Source organism: Taeniopygia guttata, chromosome 11 (assembly GCF_048771995.1).
Source record: "Taeniopygia guttata chromosome 11, bTaeGut7.mat, whole genome shotgun sequence".
Taxonomy (NCBI): domain Eukaryota; kingdom Metazoa; phylum Chordata; class Aves; order Passeriformes; family Estrildidae; genus Taeniopygia; species Taeniopygia guttata.
In genome coordinates, this window is record NC_133036.1 from 7,143,561 (window position 1) to 7,154,426 (window position 10,866).

At 40.4% G+C, this 10,866-nt stretch overlaps 1 long non-coding RNA gene across 1 annotated transcript; it reads right to left on the bottom strand.

Moving 5' to 3' along the window:
* Positions 1-1,300: 1,300 nt before the first annotated feature.
* On the bottom strand, positions 1,301-10,132 carry LOC140684875 (uncharacterized). The gene is made up of 4 exons (XR_012057798.1): positions 8,892-10,132; positions 8,172-8,258; positions 7,172-7,349; positions 1,301-3,725 (listed from the first exon to the last, which is right to left on the bottom strand). It is a non-coding gene; the product is annotated as an uncharacterized lncRNA (long non-coding RNA).
* Between the last annotated feature and the right edge of the window lie 734 nt (positions 10,133-10,866).

Sequence of the window (10,866 nt, forward strand, 5' to 3'; positions counted from 1 at the left end):
CACTAACCAAACACTGCTGGGCCAAATTCTCTCCTCTCTACTCCAGTGAGATACTGTTAGTTCAACAGGGAGTCTGATTATTGGACAAAATTTAGGAGGTTAAAATTAAGACAACACAACTGCGGTCCTCTAAGAAATTATCCTGTTCTTATTTTCTTGCCTCTCTTTTTCTTGGCACCAAGGGATTTTGGGTCAGAGCTAAACAGCTTATGAACTCATTTCCTAAAATTTTCAGTCTCCCAAAAGCTTGCTTTCCTTGGATTATTTTTAATTCAGCCAATTTGTAACACATATTCAGACTGTATCCTCCACAATATTTTATGATAAATCCCATTCAATTTCATACGTATGGTTGCAAGCTTTATTGCTTAACAAACATTTCATCTACTCTCCCATAATTTATATCTGAATGGTTTTATTATAGACATTGCATTTCATTCATTGTGCAGTTAATTCTGCAACATGCTGCCTGTTTTCTGTATGGCCACTATACCATTATGTGCTTTCAGTACAATTGAATTTTTCCTTGGGAGCTTTATGAAATGGTTTATGAATATGTAATACAAATTGTATTAACAAGGCAAATGTACTTTTTATTCCTTTTGTGAGCATTTCCAGTCAATAACTAGTAAGAGAACAAGCATAGTAGCACATCTCCCTCAATTCCTATTCACCAAGGCTACCCATGCAATATTATTTTTAAAATGCTCATCACTTCAAAAAAACCCAAAGATGTTTAAAAATCTTGGTTGGTGCTGCAGTCAGTCCCTGGAAAAGAACACAAGAAAGCTTTCTAACAAGACTTCTCTCTTTGTGGGGACTACTCTCTTTCTCTTCAGGTAAAAGGATATTTGGCAGATGCTATCTTGAAAAGACATTCCCCTCTATCATCTCCATTTCAAGCAGTCCATTGCCTCGATTACCATTATGTGTTTGTTTCTCATTAACACCCAGAAACACCAATCCTGTTTCATCACATGCCTATTTGCATATTAAAACAGAGACAATCCTTGTCCTGGAGCTGTGATTGACCATAGACATCTAGTGAGACAAGCAGTGGGCACGATCAAAGAATGGCAGGAAGAACAGGGTCAGAGAGAGTTACGACATATATGATATTTCCTGTGGGCACAACTGCTGGAGGTATAGGTGATGGTAAATGGCCATACAAATTTTTAAGGGAGCTCCTGGAATGACAGTCAACATACTCATATATTTGGGAAAAAAAAAAAAAAAACAAAAAACAAAAAACCAAAAAAATCAACAATGTGTTTCTTTACTTAAATTAGTTTATTTCCATTTGATAGAAAGCAACTTTCCCACCTAGAAATGAAGGCAGGCCCTTGGCTTCTGAGAATACGTGAAGCTTCCATACAAAGGGAAGTAGAGGCTTATTTTCCATCACAGCCTCAAAGGCCATCACAACACCCTTGTTAAACCTCACAGGGGGATTTGCTAATGCACTTTACCTGCTCACACACTTTCTAAATCTTCAGATCTATCTCTGATTTGAGAACATTTAAAACCCTGATAAAAACTCCTATTAAAAACTCCATCCTTCCACTCACCATCTTGGCCAGCCCACTTTCTAGAACAAAACTGTGTCCAGGCACTGGCTGATGAGTAATGGTTTGCCATATGTTCTTACTTACAGAGCAGGGGATTAATTCCTCAGTGACATGAGGGGAAGGCTAGAGTCTCCAGCAGGAAATAATGTGGTACTGACAGAAAAATAAAGGAAATGGAAAAAGTCTGAATATATTTCTGCTCGACTGTACAGATTACAAGAAGGGACAGTGCAAAAAAGATTGCTGCTGGAATTCTGAATTCCAACCATGGGCTCAGTAATGTGTGTATTATGGATACTGGGAGGAAAGCAAGGCTTAATAGGGTTGGTTTCCTCCCAGTATTAGATATAACAGAAATACAGCAAGGTGGATTATAAACTAAGGTCTGGCTGACTTCTGCTTTCAGAACCTCTGACATGTGCTTGGAAGAAAATCCCCTGGTGTCATTCTAGATCTCCAGAGTTAGCCTGGATTTGCAGGGAAACCATCAAGAATGAAGAGCAAGTAGAAGTACAAGAAGGGACTCTCACATTTCATGAAACTCAGGCGCTTGTAGAAGCACTCCTATTTTAGGAAAGAGCCCTGCTTGCAAAGAAGGGATTTCTGATCTGTCTTGCATGTGTGAAGTGGGTTCAGTACTGAAACACCAAGCAGAGCATCTTGTGTTCTTCTAGATTAGATTCATGGAAGGACTCAGAATTAGCAGCGTGCATTGCTGAGCCATACCCACTCCTTATTAAATTCCTCCAATGACAATTTTACTGGTGTTTTATATTAGTGTTAACAACAGACCTGAATAAGATGTAAGAAATGTTATATTTTAAATAAAAGTCCAGGTAATGTGCCACTGGGGACCTCAGGATCAAATGAGCTTTTATATTTTTATGTAGAATGTAATCACTTTTTTCATTATTGTGGTTGTTGCATTACTGTTATTAAAGAGTTTATTACCCTGTGGGGGATACTGCTCATTGGAATTATGTGCTTGCAGCCCAGCAGAGACAGTGTGGCTTCAACCCTTAATTAATGATACAACCACAGGACAACAAAATGTCAGTACACTGGGACTGGTGTGACACTGTGGGTACCCAGTGGAATCCTGCTTCTACCAGGCAGTCAGAGATACATGCAGCTGGAACTGGAAAATCATTGTTATATGATCATCTGATTTGCAGGTCTTTAGTACATGCTGGGTTTCTAGCAGTCTAGCAGGGAAACTGGCCAAAATAGAGCATGTAGGGAGAGGGCAAATTGGCCAAAAAGAAAAAAAAAGGTAAGATATTACAAGAAATTACCTAACGGGCCACTTACCCTATTCAAACTTTGGAAAACCTTAGAACTTTTCCCTAGACTGCAACACAGCTATCATTTATTACCAAAGTGACCTTTATCCCTCTCCTGACAGCACTGTGCTTTCATCAGAAGTATTTTTGGACAGTAGTCAACTTATTAGAAGACCCACTGAAGCCCCACTTTAGAAGGATTCCCACTGATTTCTATCAGCAAGCACCACAGTGAAGGTGACAGACAAAAGGGACACACTGGGGCATACTGGCTCCTCACACATCAAATACCTCTTCTTCTACCCCAGCTCCAGCCTGCACTCATGAGACTCTCATAGAGCAGGGTGGTTTATTCCACTGGGTTTGAGTTTCTACACCTCCCAGAGTCCCAGGCTAGTTAAATGTATAAATCCAACAAAGCAAACATTATTACTGAAGTCTCCTCCTTGGGACTCCTGTGATGGTTAAGCATGGGTGGTGCTACTCCTCAGTGTTTTACTTGTTTTCAAGGGGGGCAGATATATACATGGGATATATTAACACTGGAATGCAAAATGGCTAAAGAAAAGTCTGTTAAGTGTGTCCATCTCATTACCTGTCGCTTCAATGAGACAAGGAAGGAAGCTCTTGGAGGAAGTTGGAAGGAGTGTTTTATCCAACCATCTTAAGGAATGCAAGCGATCCATACTGCCCAAAAAGGTTATAGAAGATGACAAAATAAATAGGTCTCTCTCCTTCATCTCATAACTAGAAAAATCACCTTGCTTATGACAAACTGTTAAATAAATACCTGTCCTGAGCACAGGAGGAAATGATTCTTCAGTTCCACATGCAGTGGCTCCTCTGCTTCCATGTCATGGTTGAATGAGTGGTCCTGAGCATGCAAAATCCACACATATCATTACAACACAAGAAAACTGGATATCCTGGGACATGTGCACTCATGAGGGCATTATCTGGGGTATTACCATTTATCAAATCCATCTTTCAAAAGATTGATCTTGGATTTCATGTCTAATCAGCACATGTGCACAAATGAACTCAGCCTCTATGCAGCCATAAAGCAGGAGCCACTCCCTGTCCTTGTACACCCATTCACACATCACACACACATCCTGTAGCTCAGAAACCCTGCCACACACAAAGGAGATCCAAATAATGCAGAATCTACAAAGTAGCAACATCTGTAGTTAGACTATTTAGCTTAAATCACAAGGATTAACAATCCCCCTGGCTCTAGGAATACCCTAATCATGCAAGGGAATCACAGAATTGTGGTCATCTTGCACTGCCTGGCTGACCAAGTGATTTTAATTTTCTTTTGGGATAGTTATTGGATCTTACAGACCACTGGTCTGTTTCCTTATAAAATTAAAGAATTCCGCAGCACCTGGATTATCTCTGTCCCCTCATTATGTCCTTTTTTGTATGTAAGAGTCAAAAAAATAATGCTTTAATGTGAAAAATTCAGCATTAAAAAGAAAAAGCAAAATGCTATCTCAAGACTATGGAGAAAAGCTCCTGGACAAAGCTTCAGTCTTCCTTTTAATGACTGTTCCACAACTTTGTTTAACAAAATCCTATGAGTAGGAGATAACCTAACAAATCCAAGCATATCTGCAAATGCAATGTTGGAAATAGATTACAAAATGTCTTCAACTCGCTTCTAAAAAAAACAAACAAAAAACACAAACAAACAAACAAACAAACAAAAAAAAACCCAAATCCTGGATGAACAGGTTGCAGTATTTCCTTTTTTTCCAGGATATTTTAAAAGATTATTAGAAATCTGATAATGAAACAGCACTTTTTAAACCCCCACTATCATACTGCATTTCCAATACATGTATATATGTGCTCTGAAATTTAATAGATTATTTTATTACCATTTTTTTAAGGAATGAGAAGAAATGATAAGATTCCTTTCACTAACTTCTACAGGGTTCCATAGATCACCCAGGAGAGCACCACAGAACAGCATTTCCATAATCCCTACTTTGAATAATAGTTTGAATATAAAAGATTACTGTGCTGAAGGCAGCCAGTGGACATATTTCATACTATCATGGTAGCTTTCTTTCTTATCACTTTATTCCATGATATCATCTCCCTTGGAAAAATAAGAGCATATGATATTTCTGTCTCCTGGAGTTGAGAGAAGCACAATGATTCTATCTGGTTTAATACATGATAGTGCTCTTACATCAGTTTTCTGTGAAAATGCAGAAAATCCAAGGGAAGGATCTCAAGGAAACAAGCTCACATACAATGTGTGTGTTTGGTTTTCTCCTTTTCTGCAGACTTTCCACCACTGCCAGAGAGCTGTGGCATAACCCTTTCTACAGAAAGAATAATCGTAAATCTGCATGAAGTTCATGATGATTAGTTTCTCTTGGAGCCAGGCCAAAGAAAAAGCCTTTCTCCAATACAGACTTCACATGCTGGCTCTGTCAAGAATTCATTTATTAATCCTTTCGATCAAGCCTGGATTAAGTCATCCAGGGGCCCTAATGACATCAAGTAACTCTGTGCCTTGAGGTACACCCCCCAGGTGAAAATTCTCCAGAGCAGCAAGTAGAGGTTACCCTGAACACCATGTTATCCTCAGTGTCCATGTTTATCTTTACTGGAGCCTAGGACACCTGTCAGGTTATCTGTGCACAGGCATCACTGCTGCCCTGTGGGCTGTGCTGAGCTTGAGGCCAGGACACTCCACACAGCAGTGCCACAGGTGGCAGGAATGGCTGAAAGGCACATGTTGGAAAGGATAACTAAGCAAAGAGGAGAAGATCAGGTCTAAGAAATCCAGTAGTGGACTGTCGCCCTATTCTTTTGAGAGTTTTAAAGTTCTTCTAAAAGTTCCTATGCCTTCTGATATTTACATATTTCAACTGAGTTTTCTCATGCATGTTCATGTAAATAACGACTGTTTTGCATTCTTCTTTGTGGGTGGAGAGAATTGATGGACTGTTGGTCTGACCAGTGTGGTTGGAGAGGTGGCAGTTTCACCCTCCAATCCACTGTCACATTTACTATTGTATATATACTGGAGTCAGAAAATAAAGTTAGCTTTTTTTTCTTTCCTTTTACATCTAACCTGCTTCTGAGTTATTTCATGTCGCAGTGTGACAGTGGACCTAAGAGTCTCTTTACTCCTGCCCTTTAATTCTAAAAGTACAGCCATGAAAGATCTTAGCACTACTCAATGTGTAAAAATCTACAGACTTTCCCATCCATAGCATTATTTTTGCATCAAAGGCAATCATACTTTGATTCAGCTTCTACTTCCTATAAACTGTATTAAAACTCTGTCACTCCATTTCCTAAATGCTCAGCTGAAAATTGGTTTCTTTGGCTTCTAGCACCTATGAGTTTCACTGTTTAAATTCTTTGTCTTTCATTTTAAAATTCAGATGTAAAGGTTGATATTCTACTTTAGAAGCACAATTAAGCTAAAAAGCTAATTTCAACCTTCTTTTTATCTATTTGGCTGTTTCATTTCAAGAGAATTAGCAAGATTTTCCTGTGGCAAAAGCCCCACCTGGTCCAACTTGCCTGCAAGGTTAGTGTCTCCTCTCAAGTGCAGCTGAGTTCAAAGTTGTCCCTCTCCCCCTTCCCACCACATCCCCCTCTGCAACCCAGGCAAAGATTTGTTGCGAACATTTCACAGAGCTCTAACATTGTGTGAACTCCTGCAGAATTATTGTTGTTCCAGGAATGTCCTGGGGGATTTTCAGGGCTGCTGTGAGACAGTGATATCCCTTGTGGAGGACTAATAGACTGTCACTGTTTCCACTGGGAACAATGAAGGTCAGACATGCCAGGTAACCTGTGTTAACACGGAACTTCCTCGCTCTGCTCAGGAACAGCTCTGAAAATAACACCGTGCCTAGATACCCCTGCTGCCATCTCGCCGAGATCACATCAAATCAGCCCCAATAATGCAGTCCTTTTGCTTCAGCCCAGTCCCTGGTGAATCCACTCTACAGCCCCACAGGGTCTGCTGCTCTGTCAGCAAGTGTCAAAGGATGGGAAGGGAGATGCAGGGCAGGAGGAAAGGTTGCCTGTTCAAAGTGTCTGTCCCAGCAGCTCAGCCCTGAGCCCTTCTCTCATCCTGCAGCACACCCCTGCCACTGCCTGTCTGAGCTCTTGCTTTTATAACCTGAGCAACTAACCCATGTTCATTCATTTTAACTCCTTGTTTGCAAAGTCCTCTAAAAACTGTTGGTTGGTTTTTGATTTTTTTTTTCCCATTAAGGCACCCCCTCATTTTGGTTTTTGGGTTTGCTTTTTACCTTTAATTTCGTTTGTAGTTTTTACCTTTCATTTTCATTTGAAGTTCTTCCAGAAGAAACAGACTGTGCATATTCACAACATGGCAAAGAATGGTGGATGAGTTTTGTACCCTCTGCATTTTGAAACTGGGATTCTGCTGAACAGCAGCAGATTCAGGGGACACTCATCCAGGAGTTACTGACATGCTTCTTCAACTAAAACTCTGTAAAATATAAAGGTTTGGGTGACACACATATTTTCAGGTGATAGCCAATGTTTTATTTTAACACATCTGTAAGCATCTGTTGATCTTTCACTTCCCAATACAAAAACTGCAGGAGCAAGTGAAAAGCTGGTGGGGGGAAAGGGGAGATTGAGAAGTTTTCACAGGAAAAAACTGCAGTTCATAAATATTATGACTACAAGGGAAAATGAACCACAGCTTGATCACACAACAAGAATAGCAATTAGGAACAATTGTTGAATTTAGTTTAGGTATGCAGCATATGTAGGTAAATACACTGAATGCTAATGGTTTTATAATAGTCTTATTAATTCACACACATAGTTAATGTTTAAGATAAACTCCCCATCTTTAGAGTAATTTATGCATTCCACTTTTATAGAATTCCAATTGAATGAATATGAGCATAATCATTTTGCACAAATGTTCTCTAAGGAGTGTGCAGAGAGTCTGAGGCAATGCTGAGGCTCCCCACAGCTTTATTCATAATGGATCAGTCTATTCATTCCTTATTAATTTAATGGAGTACAACTGAGCAGTCTAGCAGCTTGAGCTTATGAGTGTTTCACAAATGGGGCTTTTTGCCTGTAATCGCTTAATCCTACTGGCTAGGCCTCATAAATTGAATAAAGGAGCGAACTAGGTTTTAATTAAGTCTAAGGAATGAGCTTGTCTGAAAGATACTTCAGCCTCTTAAGATCACAGTGGTGAAGTGTGTTTGTCCAGGAGCCTAGCAGGGGCAAGCATCCTGGGCTGCTCAGGTTAGAGACCAGTTGCTTTGATGTAAGGTGTTGTTAATACCTTTTTTTCTTTAATTAAAAATCCGTTCTCTGCTGTCAGTACCATCCAAGAGCACAAGTGAGAGAACTGCAGCAAACCTGGTCGGTTCTGGAAAAGAAAGACGTTTGGGATTCTTTCCTTCTAAAGTCAATAAAGCAGCTCACACTAAAAAAAAAAGCACAGATTGACGCCAACAAACAGGGAAGAAAACACTGGGCCTTTTTAGCTCTGATACGCTCTCCCTTGTGGCTCAGTGCCCCTGGGTAAATACAACTCAGGCAGATTCCATGAGGAAAAGTGCAAAAGTGGGAGCCAGGCCCTCATTCCTTTCAGGGGTCCTGTACTCCTGGTCAGAGGTAGCAAAGTGCCACCTGGCCACATGTGCCAACCTCTGCCATGATTTGTCTCCTTGGATAGCCAGGTACCAGCTCAGGGGGATTAATTTGGTACTGACCTCTCGCTACGTCTTGGCAGGACACACAAATTTAAAAGTCTCTCCTTAGAGGCCCAGTGCTGTAAGTCTTTTCTAAGGAAAACAGAAGGATTGTATCTCTTGCAAAATGTATTTGCAGCCCCTTTCTTTTAGAATTCAGCAGCTGGAGAAACAATTCTGTTGTAGGTGTGCAAAACTGTCTCTCACCCAGGCTAGAAAAGAGGGGTATTCAGATGCCTCCCCTCCCCACAGTGGTCTCTAGAGAACAAAAATTATCATCTTCTCTATGTTTTTTTTTCCCAAATTACCTGTTGAGAATATATCCTGGGCAGTGAAGAATTCAAGATCCATGGTGGTGTAGAAGTCTTTCTTAAGACTGTATTCCATTTTTCCATTTTGTACCCTGGTGGGCTGTCTGGAACATCTGAGTTGGATAAAGCAGAAATGCTGGGCACTGAATTCTCCCTCTTGGGACCAGGGCTAGAATGTAAACTGTACTGTGCACTACCATAAAAAGAGCTGGCTTGGTAAAGCATCTTCCAGGATGCAAGATTTTCTTTTTGTACAGTAGATGAGGAACCACATTCTGGGAAATCCTAAATCAGGGGAGTTTTTTTCCTGATTGTTTGGTTTGCAGTATATTGAACAGAAAGATGCACTGTTTCTACTATGATTTTACAGCTTACATTATGATTTTACAGGTGCTCAAAAGTCCTTGGTTACCTGGCTATGGTTTTCATACACCAGTGCAACAGGACAATGAAGTACCAACAAAATCAGACACTTTTTGCTGTCTATACACGCAAATAACCAGAGATAGGTCCTGACCCCAGACAATCTAAAGCATCCCACAGAAAGGCAGTATTTTAAAGAGATTTGGCATTCCTTTGTAATTTTACTTCCATCTTTAAAAATAAGAAATAGGAAAATGTGAGGTTGGTGAAAGGAAGGCTAATTTGCCTGCTTTCTTGTAGGTATTACTGAGTTATCCTGCTGCCCTTTAGTCATGTTTTGGTATTAACTTAGCTGCAGGCTTAAGTAATGCCAAAGGCAGGAAGGATATGAATTTTAATGAGACACCCATCTTTCACTGAATTCTCTTAGGCTCCTTTGAAAATCCTGACCCTAGAGCTGTGATGCATGTGTGCGTGCTTGTTTCTGGGCATGTATATATTTGTGCACACACAAATCTCCATAAATAAATAAAGTGACATGATCAGATTTTCAAAGACATCCAATCTCGGGAAGAACGCCCGTTGTGCTCAACAAGAGCTGGTGAGTGCTGAGCTCGTGTGAAAAACCAGCCCAGCCCTCCAGCTCCAGGGAACTCTGAACTTTCCACAGCCAAGGCCTGAGAGGAACACACACCATTTCTGATCACAATTGAGTTTTAATTGCTTTAGTAGGTTCTGATCTGGGGATGGGCAGAACAATGTGCCTTTCTGAATGGCTGGCTTTTCTGTTCAAAGCCACTTCTGCTAAGCAGTGACAGTGTCAGGCACCCTGCCAGCCTGAGTCCAGAGGGCTCTGAGGAGCAGCTCACAGCCTGTGACAGTGGAGGCACTCAGGAAGCCTGCTGTACATTTTCTATCATGTTGAAATGGGGTGAAGAAGAAATAAAGTTAAACAAACACCAGAAGTGCATGTTAAAATGTAAATGCGAGCTGTATTTATTTAAAGGGCTGTTATGATTGCTTAATTACAGATAGTTTTAAAAAAGTTCCTGGTGTGTTTTGTTTTTTGGGGTTTTTTTTTTGTCTAAACAGCTTGTTTTTTGTACACAGCCAGAAACGCAGGAAAGATTTATGTTGGGGATGACAGAGGTAGTATAATCAGCATTTTCAAAGCTGGTACCTATTCAGGATCTAAGACTATTTTCAGTTTTGATTAAATTGTCCAAACTACTTAGAAAAACATTTTTTGTTATTCACACAAGTAACAAGCAAGAGGACTCTAAGATATTAGTATAAAGGAGTGGAGGCTCCTAGAAGTGCTTCTGAGAGCATTTCTCATGGCAGTCAGCCTCACTGCAGACAGGCTCCCCACGGTCACAAAGGGCAGACTTACTTTGAAAAGAAAACAGAAACACAAGAGTTGCAAAACCACAAAATCTGACAAAGACAGGGACTGAAATTATATCCCACTCCCCTAAAGAAAAAACCAACATCAAGCTGGACTCATCTAGCAAGAATTCAGTAAGTGGCAAAGAAGCATTCATGGATTGTGGGTGAAAGAAGTGCACCCAAGAAGTTAAACTGGAGCCTAACAGATCTGAGCGACTTA